Below are 12,732 nucleotides of genomic sequence, written 5' to 3' on the forward strand. Positions count from 1 at the left end.
CTTCCCTCTCTCATCTCTCTCTCTCTCTCCTCTCTCTCTCTCTCTCTCTCTCTCTCTCTCTCTCTCTCTCTCTCACAGACGTTGTCAAATGGAACTCCATAACAACACAATAGAAGATGTAAAAACAGAGGCTTAAGGCCAAAAGCACATTAGATCCAACGGTACCTGAACAGGAACAAGGGATACCAACATCACAAAACTATTCGGAACCAACCAGAAATGACTATACAGCCACTAAGAGGGAGACAACCACCAAGAAATTCCTGAAGCCGAACCAAGTAAGAGACTGGGAAAACATATGGAGCAATCCGGTATCACACAAAGCATGCAACATGGCTCCAGGAAGTTAAGGAAGAAGAAAAACAGGAGAATAAAACAAAGATTCACTGAGATCACAACAGACACAGTCAGACACCAACTAAAGAAAATGCCCAACTGGAAAGCCCAGGTCCCGATGAAGTCCATGGGATACTGGCTCAAAAACTTCAAGCCCTACACCCACGAATAGCAGATCAACTCCAGCAGTATCACAAATCAGCATGTGCCCAAATGGATGACCACAGGAAGAACATCCTTAGTAGAAAAAGACAAGAGTAAGGGAAATATACCAGTAACTCAGGCCTATCACATGCCTACCAATAAGTGGAAGTTACTAACAGGTATCATCAGTGAAAGGCTATACAACTAACTAGAGGAGACAAACACCATCCCCCACCAACAGAAAGGCTGCAGAAGGAAGTGTAGGGGCACAAAAGACCAGCTCCTGATAGACAAAATGGTAATGAAGAACAGTAATAATAATAATAATAATAATAGAATGCCTGAAAATATATGGGGGCAGAGGAAAACACCATCAGCTTCCTCAAAAATACAATGCGCAACTGGAATACAATACTTACAAGCTATGGAATAAGATTAGCAGAGGTAATAATCCAGGGGCAACTCATTGTCCCCACTACTCTTCGTAGTAGCATGATTCCCATGACAAAAGTACTGCAGGAGATGGATGCTTGGTACCAACTCAAGAAAAGAGGCAACAGAATTAACCATCTGATGTTCATGGACGACATCAAGCTGTATGGTCAGAGCATCAAGGAAATAGATACCCTAATCCAGACTGTAAGGATTGTATCTGGGGACATCAGGATGGAGTTTGGAATAGAAAAATGTGCCTTAGTCAACATACAAAAGGGCAAAGTAACAAGGACTGAAGGGATAAAGCTACCAGATGGGAACAACATCAAACACATAGATGAGACAGGGTACAAATACCTGGGAATAATGGAAGGAAGGGATATAAAACACCAAGAGATGAAGGACACAATCAGGAAAGAATATATGCAGAGACTCAAGGCGATACTCAAGTCAAAACTCAGCGTCGGAAATATGATGAAAGCCATAAACACACTGGGGAGTGCCAGTAATCAGATACAGCGCAAGGAATAGTCGGAATGGATGAAGGGAGAACTTCGCAGCATAGACCAGAAAATGAGGAAACATATGACAGTACACAAAGTGCTACTGTACACCCAAGAGAATACGGACAGACTATACATAACACAAAAGAAAGGAGGGAGGGGACTACTAAGCATAGAGGACTGTGTCAACATCGAGAACAGAGCACTGGGGCAATAGTATATGAAAACCAGTGAAGACGAGTGGCTCAAGAGTGCATGGGGGAGAAGGACTGATAAAAGTAGACGAAGACCCACAAATATACAGCGACAGTAGAATGACAAGCAGAACAGAGGAATGGCACAACAAAACCAATGCATGGACAATGCATGAGACAGACTAAAGAACTAGCCAGCAATGACACATGGCAATGGCTTACAGAGGGGGAGAGCTCAAGAAGGAAACTGAAGGAATGATAAACAACTGCCACAGGATCAGCCCTAAGAACCAGATATGTTCAAAGAATAATAGATGGAAATAACATCTCTCCCATATGTAGGAACTGCAATACGAAAAATTAAACCATAAACCACATAGCAAGCGAATGTCCGGCACTTGCACAGAACCAGTACAAAAAGGCATGATTCAGTAGCAAAAGCCCTCCACTGGAGCCTGTGCAAGAAAACACCAGCTACCTTGCCGTAATAAGTGGTACGAGCACCAACCTGAAGGAGTGATAGAAAACGATCAGGCAAAGATCCTCTGGGACTATGGTATCAGAACAGATAGGATGATACATGCAAATAGACCAGACGTGACGTGATTGACAAAATCAAGAAGAAAGTATCACTAATTAATGTTGCAATACCATGGGACACCAGAGTTGAAGAGAAAGAAGGGAAAAAATGGATAAGTATGAAGACCTGAAAATAGAAATAAGAAGATATGGGATATGCCAGTGGAAATTGTACCCATAATCATAGGAACACTAGGTACGATCCCAAGATCCCTGGAAAGGAATCTGGAAAAACTAGAGGCTGAAGTAGCTCCAGGACTCATGCAGAAGGAGTGTGATCTTAGAAATGGATCACATAGTAAGAAAAGTGATGGACTCCTAAGGAGGCAGGATGAACCCCAACCCGGAACCCAACACTATAATACCACCCATTCAAATTGGAGGACTGTGACAAATCCAAAAAAAAAAATAATAATAATAATAATAAAATTAGAATATACTACATTGTTTGGTTGTTTTACAAGATTTAGTGTTGGTTCAAAGGTAGGTTTTATTGTACATATGAAACAGAGCTGATTATCTTTTCTCTTTACAGGCTGTGTTCGGGTTGAGTTAGTAGTGACGATGGTAATGGCAAGTGTGTTTGTCGAAAATCACCCCTCACTACTCTTTAGCTCGATGGCTGCTTTGCAATACAGGGTAAGTTCAATTGTGTATTAGTACACTTCCATATCATACTACCTGTAATAGAAGTCTCCATACCTATGCTTATGAAAAAAAAAACAATATCTCCTAATTTGTGAGAACATAGTTATTTAGTACTTCATCAAGTATTGGTGTGGTATAGTATGTACTTTGTTAGCGAATGCAATTGATGCTATACCTGTACGTATAGTTCTCATATGTACAGATATGTTAAGAAACCACTGGGGAACTTCAAAATGAAACACAGAGTGCCAAGAACTTTTTCATGTATGTATTTTTAACACATATGGGCACAAAGATTGGCAGAAGTTTAAAAACATAATTATTAGCAGTGTATGATTTGTTCATTAACAGATTGATGTACTACTTGCATCCAACGGATGAGGAGCTGCGGAACCTGGCGGGCATTCCAAAGATAAAGGAAAGAAAGGGAAAGGAGGAAAAAACAGTAGCAAGATAGAGCACCAAAGGATGATGGAACTTTCACTGTACCCTCGTAGTTTAGATCTGCCGATGGAAATGTCTCGATTGGTCCCGGGAGAAGTGATGCAGTTGAAATATTACACAGAGTATCAGTGGTTGCTCGATTTCTCAGTCTGTGCTGCCATTGTTTATATTATAACAAGAAGTAAGTGGATCTTCCATAATTTCCATTGCATAGTACCATAGATTGAATTGTACTATAATTACACCTCATAGGGAATTAGTGCAAGTGCGCTTCATGTGGCTCAATGTTGGCAATACAAAAGGTGTCTGATGTTCAGTTAGATACTGTATTTGTACATCATCTCCCTCATTTTCTGGATCTTATTTTGTTGTCCAACTACTGTAACTCCTCTTTCACTATCTTAAGTGTTGTAGCCTAAATAAAAAAAAAAAAAAATGGTGGTAAAAAATCAACTATGTACTATATTACTTCATATGCTAGTATGACATTCACATCACATGCTTCAGGGTCAAAGATAAAAACGGAAAGAAGCCCATAGGGCCATTAACTTGAAATCAAGATTTTACATTGCTCTTTTCAATTTTTTTTTTTTTTTTTCTTAGATATAGGCAGTCCCTCAGTTACTGCAGTCTCAGATTACGGCATTCCAACTTTACAGCACTTGGCCACGGCACTGGTAAGCAATTTTGCGGGGAACACCATTTATTATCATTATTATTACGATATTCTGGTTTACAATATTTTCTGTTTAATAGATAGTACAGTTAATTGAGATGTTTCTCACATGCTTGTCTTGTTATTTTTTACAGGTATTCTTGGCCATTGCACCCCCAAAAGGTGAAGTGAATTTGAGCATGTTGTGTGTCTCCTAGCTGTCGGATTTTCCTTGTATCCTTTTATGACTTGAGTGAGTTAGAGTAAAGTTGAACTTGAGTGAGGGTTTATAATATCTTAGCAGCTTGAGTCCTAGGTATGAATGTGCAATTGGACCATTTTCCAGAACTCACGTGCAAGTTGAAATTTTAGCATGTGAGTTTTTTGTTTCTGTAGCTTCACCTTAAAGCTCAGTGTCACAAGAGCATGCATGAAAAAAACATGGTAATAATACACTGTCATTAGAAATTAATCCTTAAATTCAAACTCAGACAAATATTGCATAATTGAAGTTAGAAATAGCAAGACTTCTGTTTTTCTTACTGCCCTTAGGCCTTAGTCATATATACTGGTAAAGGCAGTTTATAATGCATCAGATATTCAGCGCTGTAGTAGCGTGAAAAAATTACATGTAGCTAGATATAGTATATACGTATAGCAATTATTTTTATACAAATGCACTTTTAATGAGGATAGGGTTAGCCTACTAATATCGCACTGGTTGAGCCCCTAGTCTTATTCTGCTACATTGCAGCAAGTGTCTAGTACTTGAAGTATAAATAATTAATGTAGTACCGGTATTTCAGTGCCTAAGTAGCAAACAATGAAATATTTGTTTGTATAAAAGAACACAGTAATTTTACCTATGAATTTACTACATGTTCTGTTCACAACATGAAGTTAGAAGGGGTAATTAGCTGGTACAGTACTGAACTTAAATTGTAGCAATTATATCATGAAGTTTTTTTTCAAGTCTCAAGCATCTTCCTTTCATGTGTTCTATGTGAGTAGCATCTTTTGCTAAATATTGTGTGCCACTGACTTTACAAACGAGAGTTCACTTGATATCAAAGATATAGATTTTCCACTTTTTGTTTTTTTTTTTCCAACTAAAAGCTCAGAACTCAAAGTACACAAACAAAAAATCAAGTACCACATGTATTAAAATATCACATTATCTTGTGTATCGTGCTGCCCATACAATTGTGTCGCCAGAAGATAAATTTACCATACAACTGTCTATCATGTGAGTTCTTTTTTCATTAGAGATGTAAGCATACCAAATTTCTTGAATATCCAAAGTTAAAGTTACTCTTTTTAAAAATATTAGAGAACATAATTATTTATGGCATTGTAAAAGTAACAACTAGTCTATAAAAGGTCGTAACCCAAGTAAGAAACATCTCTGTAGTATTTTTTGTTTGTTTGGTTGGTTGTTACCTATATGACTAGAATATGGACTCCTAGTATTTCAGTGAAAGTGAAAGCAGCATCAAAAAAATGGTATGAGCAAAAAGAGAAGTTAAAGAAAACTTCTTACAACCATAAGAAGGAACTGGCTACATTTAGATCAGAAAGTGGCAAAATGGGTATTTGAAGCTACGACGTACAATTTGTTAAAAAAAAATTTTGTTTTCCAGTTGTAAATTTATCCATCTGGAATATGCTTAGTTGTTGTACAGGACATTGGTATGTGCATCCAATGGCCTTATCATGTGACTGGTTGAAGGTTATTTCTTTGGTAGAGAGGGTTCTCATTGAGGATAATGAATTTCTTTCCTAAGTCTAGATCCTGACCGTTAATTTGCCTACTTATCACTCTTAGTTATCATGGGATGGAAGCGTTCTCCTTCCATCTTCTATTAACAATCGTTTATCTATTCTTATTATAAAGGATTGTTTATCCAGACCTCTGAGCCTAACAACGGCTTCTCGGGCTGGTTAATGGTTTATCTTGAAGCACAGAGTGCAGCTGTAAATGTTTCCCAACACAGGCATTATTGTGTTATAAAACTGTTATTGAAAGCAAACATTTTATATGTAAGTGACAATGTTTGGTGACTGTTCGGAAGGTATTTGGAAAGATGTATTTTCATTGTAAGTCCTTAACATGTGTTCAGAAAGATTATGTTCTCCCTCTCGATGCTGTACTTCAGAGAGACGATTCTGGTGGGGAGAAAGCAATGTGATCTGTCATTCTTCACTTATCTCCTTATAGCTCTTGGTATGCTCATTCTTGACGAAAGCAAGCTTGAGATGGGCCTGGATTATGGCCTATCAGTCATTCAATTCAAGTGCCGCAGCTTTTTTTTGAAAGCTCAAGGACTAACTTCTGAGTAAGTAGAGACATTATTTAAAAGGGAAAAACTGGATGATTTTATTCCTGTAACTAGCCATATTACAGATAAGTTTTATGAGGTGGGGACTACTCTCCCTTATTGGCAATCAGATACGTAATGAGTTTTCAGGTATTTTCAAACAACGTAGTACTACTGTACTGTACTTCGAAAAAAATACAGATTTCCATCATTTTTTTTTTATTGTAAGTATGTGTTGATGTTCCTAGTCTTGTCTGTTAGAGAGAAGGTAGTATCACACCGCTGATGCACCAACTGGCTCCTCAAGTATGTACTGTACAATATTTCCCTACCACTGACATCTCTTTTTCTGAGCTTGCCATATTGTTAACAGCTCTACAAACATGAGGGATGTGGCAGATTGAGATATGGAGATCAGTGGGTACGCAGTAGGGAAACAGCAAGGACAGCAGCACAGCAGAGTGCAGAGGGGTTGAAATGTGCATTGAGATGCAGATGGCACATGTGTAATGAGACTAAATTCTTTCTTTCAGACAGATGAAGTAGTTAGTGAACACGAGAACGTTTTGAGTGTATGGTAATGGAGTCTTTGAAAAACTTTGGCATATAAAACTTGTTTTTTTTTAAACCTTTATGTCAGTATTTTATTTCTTCTTTTTATCCCTAGTTATTGACCTTTAAAGCTGTTGTTTGTTGAACCAGATCACTAGGCTTAAAACTTGAAATGATAATTTGGAGACAAATTTGTATATCAATACTACAGGATTCCTAGAAGGATTTGAGCAAATCTCATAAAGCTGTCCTTAATTGTTCTTATCCTGAGGCAAAAGGTGTATAATACTGTATAGAGTCAAAGCACAATTAGATATTTGTTATTGTTATTATATTAGGATAGACAGGTATTAAGAATTCATAACTAGGTTATTTTAACAGATTGCTATCATTTCAGTGGACCAGCATCCAAAGTGACCTTTAAGGTGATTTTGGCTGTTATGTGTGCTATGATCGGTGCCTTCTTCACCTTCCCAGGACTGCGATTAGGGAAGATGCACTGACTCCCTCAAGTATGTTGGTCTTTATCTGCTCTTTAAGGTTACTGCAAATTTCATGTGTAGCATAAAGTACTAACCTTTTATTGATACTTTCTGTTTACTGTATTCTCAGTGCAGTCATTGGCAAAAAGTATGTTAAGTAAACAAGTGACGTGACAAATTCAGAAAAAAATTTAAGTGAAAAATGTAGTAAGATTATCTTTGTAGTGGTAGAAGAGGTTCGAAGGTGATGGCACAATTTCTCCAAAAAACTAAAAAAACTAACATTTAGTATTGTTAAAAGATAGTAAATGTCTAGCAGCTTTAATGTGTTCATATAATGCTGAGAAGATTTTAATTTTATTATATAGACAGTGCCAAAAACAAGTTTTCTCTTTGTAGGTATGAGTCTGTTTCTTTTTCAATCTATTTTCTCTTATGGCTTCCTCCTTTTGAACTACTTATACCACCTGCAGCCAAGTTATTTGTGTCGCTAGACCATAGGTAGATGCTGTTAAAGAATCTTTTCAGTGCTATGCCTTTCCATATTTTCTTTATGATTCCTCTAAAGATTCTTCAGTATTCTTTTTCATGTTTCCTTTAGTCTCTCCTCATTTAAATTTATACCTTCTGTAACATACTTTGCTCCAGTTTTCTTTGTGTAAGCCCTGTAATAATTAAGAAATGAATTAAAAGCAATGTTTTGTTCATGAAAAACTTACCTGTCAGTATATATATAGCTGTATTTCTGACGTCCGACAGAATTTCAAAACTCGCGGCACACGTAGTGGGGCGGCCAGGTGGTAGTACCCATTCCCATTCCCGCCGCTGGAGGCGGATATCAGGAACCATTCCATTTTCTATTCATATTTTTTTCGTGTCGCCGGTGCTGCAAACATCTGTGTTTACAGTACCCTCCGTCTAGGATTTTTTTGATTATCTGCTTAATATCTGGATGACTTTTGGTATCGACTTCTGGATTGTTGGATTGGCACGCGTAATAGTGGATTGGTTTTTGATTTTGGATTGGCTTTTCTGAGTACATGATGTCTGGATCAAGTACTGGAAGTTTCAGAGTGTGTGTGATGGAGTGAATGTAAGGTGAGGCTTCTTAAACCTTCAGTTGATCCTCACACAGTTTGTATGGATTGCAGGGGGCATGTTTGCGTGGTTGATGATCGGTGCAATGAATGTAAGGATTTGGATGATGATAAATGGAAGATGTACGAGACCTATCGACGTAAATTGGAGTGCGATAGAGTCAGGAGGTCTTCCTCCAAGGGCAGTTCTACTAAAGGTAAGGATAGTAACATCTCCTCCTCTAAACACCAGTAGATTTTGCTCAACCTAATCCTGTTTGTGCCTTCGGGCCCCAGTGCTGTGGTCTGGGAGAAGGTAACACCCTTTCTCTGATTCTAGAGTCTATTCGTGCTCTCGAATCTAAAGTATTGGCCCTAGAAACCGGCCCTGTGAAAGTTTTGTGTAGTGCCCCTAGTGTTGTGGAGGGGGCGTCAGATCGGCCCCATAATGCCTCTAGGCCTAGACCTCTATCGGACTCCCAGGACTCAGGGAGTGGGTATGTCGAAAGCCGCAAGAGGGTACGGGGGCGGGGGTCCCCACCGATCTGGCGTCCCTTCGGCAGGCCTTTGTTGCTAAATCCCAGGCTGCCAAGAGCGCGCACGAGCGCGTGTCCTGAAAGATTGCTTTTCGTCCTCCGAAGCGTCCTCCCCGCGCAAGGGGTGGATCGCTCGGAGAGACTCGCGTCCGTTGAAAAGGACCTTTCGCTTTGAGGACGCTTCACGTCCTATGTCTCCTCTTTCGTCAGAGGACGCTTATGACGCCTTTCCTCCGCAGAAAGAGAGAAGGCTTTTCTACCGAAGAGGACGTTTAGTTTCCACGCACAGGCGTGTTCACCTGAGAGGCAGATAGCTGTACCTGCTAGAAGGAAGGAGGCGTCCCTCGCCCCTCGCCTTCTCGCAGGCTCAGTCCTGCCCCTTCTTTTGCTCCTTCGTCACCTACGAAGGATATCCTAGTGTCCCTTCAGGACCAGATTACGTCGCTGATGGCTCAGAGGACTCGCCCAGCAGCAGTCGAGCCTAAGCGTAGGAAGGACGTTTGGCTGCCAGTCCTCAAGAGGACGAAGCGGCCTCATTCTCTCTCGTCTCGCTCGTCTCTCTCTCCGCCTCCGGATCGTCAACGTTCTCGTTCTCCTAGCAGATCTTTTACTCTCTCAGGAGAGGACGCTCGTCAGGACGCTCGGCGTTCGAAGCAGGCACACTTTGCGCTCTCGGCAGGTAGCTGTTGAGGACGCTCGGCAGGACGCTCGGCGTTCTAGACAGGACGCTTTGCGCTCTCTTCAAGACACTTTTGAGGACGCTCGGCAGGACGCTCGGCGTTCTAGACAGGACGCTTCGAGTTATAGACAGGACGCCTTTGAGGACGCTCCGCAGGACGCTCGCCGTGTGAAGCAGGACGCTTTTCGAGCGAAGCATTTTTGGACGCTTTTGAGGACGCAAAGCAGGACGCTCGCTTGGCTAAGCAGGACGCTTTTGGCGCCTCTCGTCAGGAAGCTCGCGCTTCCTCTCGTAGAGACGTTTCTGTTAAGACAGTTCACGTTGCTTCTAAGGACGCTCCTCTTTTGCAAGAATGTCCGTACCTCTAAAGATCGACGTAAGGCCGATTCCGTACCTGTAGCGGATACTTCCAACCAACGGAAGTCATTGTTCAGGATTGAGACTGCTGGACGTACTCCCTCTCCTGATGGGCGTTCTCCAGTTCCTCTTAGGGAGGAAGGGGAAACTTAGTAGTCCAGGGAGTTCCGTCGAAGAAGAACAGCCGGTAGCTTCAGCTGTCTCGGACTACAAGGTTCTTGTTAGGCTGTTACGTTCAGCCTTCGGGGAGAAGTTCCAGCCGGCAGCCCCTAGGTCTCCTCCCTCTCAACTTTCGTCTTCCAAGACCGTTAAGACCCTGAATTCGTCGAAATGAAGACATCGCTGTCGACCAAGAGGGCGTTTAAGAAGCTTCAAGACTTTATGTCCAGAAGGAAGGATCAGGGCAAGACCACTTTCGCCCATCCACCCTCTAGACTCGCCGGGAAAAGGAGGAGTTTGGTATGAGACCAAGGAGGATGTGGGAGTAAAGGTTCCTTCGTCCGCTAATGGGTGACTTCTCCAGTTTAGTGGACGCTCAGAGGAGGTCTCTCTTATCGTCCTGCTAAGGTGTCCTGGACTCCGGTGGAGACTGACCACCACTTGAAGGGACTGCTTCGTACCCTTAATGCTTTTAATTTCCTAGATTGGTGTCTGGGAGTTTTAGACCTCAGTCTAGGAGTCCTGATTCTCTCAGTCTGGGGGAGCTGTCCAGCGTGTTGTCATGTATGGACAAGGCCGTCAGGGATGGTTCGGAGGAGCTAGTTTCTCATTTTGGAACTGCCTTCCTGAAGAAAAGAGCACTGCTGTGCAATTTTACCGCTAAGTCGGTATCTCCCGCTCAGAAAGCGGAATTGCTCTTTGCGCCTCTTTCGGACCATCTCTTCCCCCAGGCTATGGTAAAGGATCTTGCACAGAGTTTGCAAGAAAAGGCGACCCAGGACCTCTTGGTTCAGTCTTCAAGACGTCCAGCGGCTCCTTCCACTTCGACATTCAGCAAACCCCCGAAGAAAGTCAAACCCTTTCGCGGGGCACCCCCCAACTGAGAGCAGCTCCTCGAGGGAGAGGGTTTTCGAGAGAGGAGAAGGGCATTCATTCAAACCCAAAACCAGCAAATGAAGATCTCGTCCTTCAGACGCCAGTCGGGGCCAGACTGGAATTCTTTGCGGAGGCTTGGAGGCAGAGAGGCGGATCCTTGGACCCTCAAGATAGTAGAGCGGGGGTACAAGATCCCCTTTCTACATCCTCCTCCTTTAACATCAACTCCCAGAGACCTCTCTCCATCTTATCAGGGAGAGAAGAAAAGTGTTTTTCTTTTCGATCTGTTAGACCAGATGGTCGAAAAAGAGCGGTGGAACAAGTCTTGGACCTAGAGTCACCGGGCTTCTACAACAGGATTTTCCTAGTGCCAGAAGCAGTCATCAGTTGGCGCCCGGTCCTGGATGTGAGCAGCTCAATCTTTTTGTAGAAAAGATCAAGTTCAAAATGGAGACGCCTCAGTCGGTGCTGGGAGCCTTGAGACCTGGCGACTGGATGGTGGGTCTCTGGACCTGCAGGACGCGTACTTCCACGTCCCAGTCCCACCCTCTTTCAAGGAAGTACCTGAGATTCGTCTTGGACAACAGGGTTTGGCAGTTCAGAGCCCTTTGTTTCAGTCTCAGCACGGCCCCCGATGGTTTTCACAATGATTATGAGGAATGTAGCGAAATGGCTCCATTCGTCAGGAATCAGGATATCCCTCTACCTCGACGATTGGCTGATCAGAGCGTCGTCGAGGCAGAAGTGTCTGAAGGACCTTCAGTTTACGTAGCCCTAGCAAAGTCTCTGGGTCTTTTAGTCAACACCGAAAAAGTCGCATCTGACCCCGACACAGTCCATCGTGTATCTGGGGATTCAGATGGATTCAGTGGCTTTTCGTGCGTTTCCATCCCAGGAACGTCAGCGACTGGGGTTAGAGAAAGTCGCAGCCTTCCTAGAGAGAGAAGCTTGTTCGGTGAGGGAGTGGATGAGTCTGCTGGGCACCATTTCTCGCTAGAAAAGTTTGTCTCGCTGGAAGACTGCACCTCAGGCCTCTTCAATTTTTCCTTGCGGAAGAATGGACGACGAAAGAGGACCTGAATGCGATCCTAAGGATCTCCAACAAAGTAAAAGTCCACTTAAGATGGTGGCTCAACCCTCAGAAGTTACGAGAGGGCTTCTCCTTAAATCTTCTGAGCCCCGACCTAGTATTGTTCTCAGATGCTTCCATTCCGGTTGGGGAGCAACACTAGGGGGGGAGGAAGTGTCAGGCTCCTGGAGAGGGGAACAGGTAGCCTGGCACATCAATGTAAAGGAACTGGCAGCGATATTCCTGTCGCTGCAGTTCTTCGAAGAAAAACTGTCAAGCAAGGTTGTTCAAGTCAACTCAGACAGTACCACAGCCCTTGCGTATCTAAAGAATCAGGGAGGAACTCGCTCCAGATCCCTTTTTCTCCTGGCGAAGGAAGTTCTGCTATGGGCAGACGCAAGGCGCATCAAGATCCTGACAAGATTCGTGGACAGGGGTTCAGAATGTCAGGGCGGACCTTCTCAGCCGCCGAAATCAGATTCTACCAACAGAATGGACCTTGCACAGGAAATCTGTCAACAATTATGGAGATTGTGGGGACGTCCTCTAGTAGACCTGTTCGCTACATCAAGGACGAAGAGGCTTCCTCTGTATTGCTCCCCCGGTTCTGGACCCAGGGGCAATTGCAGTGGACGCGTTGCTCTGGAACTGGACAGACCTGGATCTTTACGCCTTTCCCCATTCAAGATC

General features: G+C 42.7%; 1 pseudogene; it reads left to right on the forward strand.

Moving 5' to 3' along the window:
- The first annotated feature begins 1,451 nt into the window (after positions 1-1,451).
- Positions 1,452-7,311, forward strand: LOC135203396 (transmembrane protein 161B-like; annotated as a pseudogene).
- The last annotated feature ends 5,421 nt before the right edge of the window (positions 7,312-12,732 follow it).

The sequence above is a fragment of the Macrobrachium nipponense genome, chromosome 36 (assembly GCF_015104395.2).
Source record: "Macrobrachium nipponense isolate FS-2020 chromosome 36, ASM1510439v2, whole genome shotgun sequence".
In the NCBI taxonomy this organism is placed as follows: Eukaryota; Metazoa; Arthropoda; class Malacostraca; order Decapoda; family Palaemonidae; genus Macrobrachium; species Macrobrachium nipponense.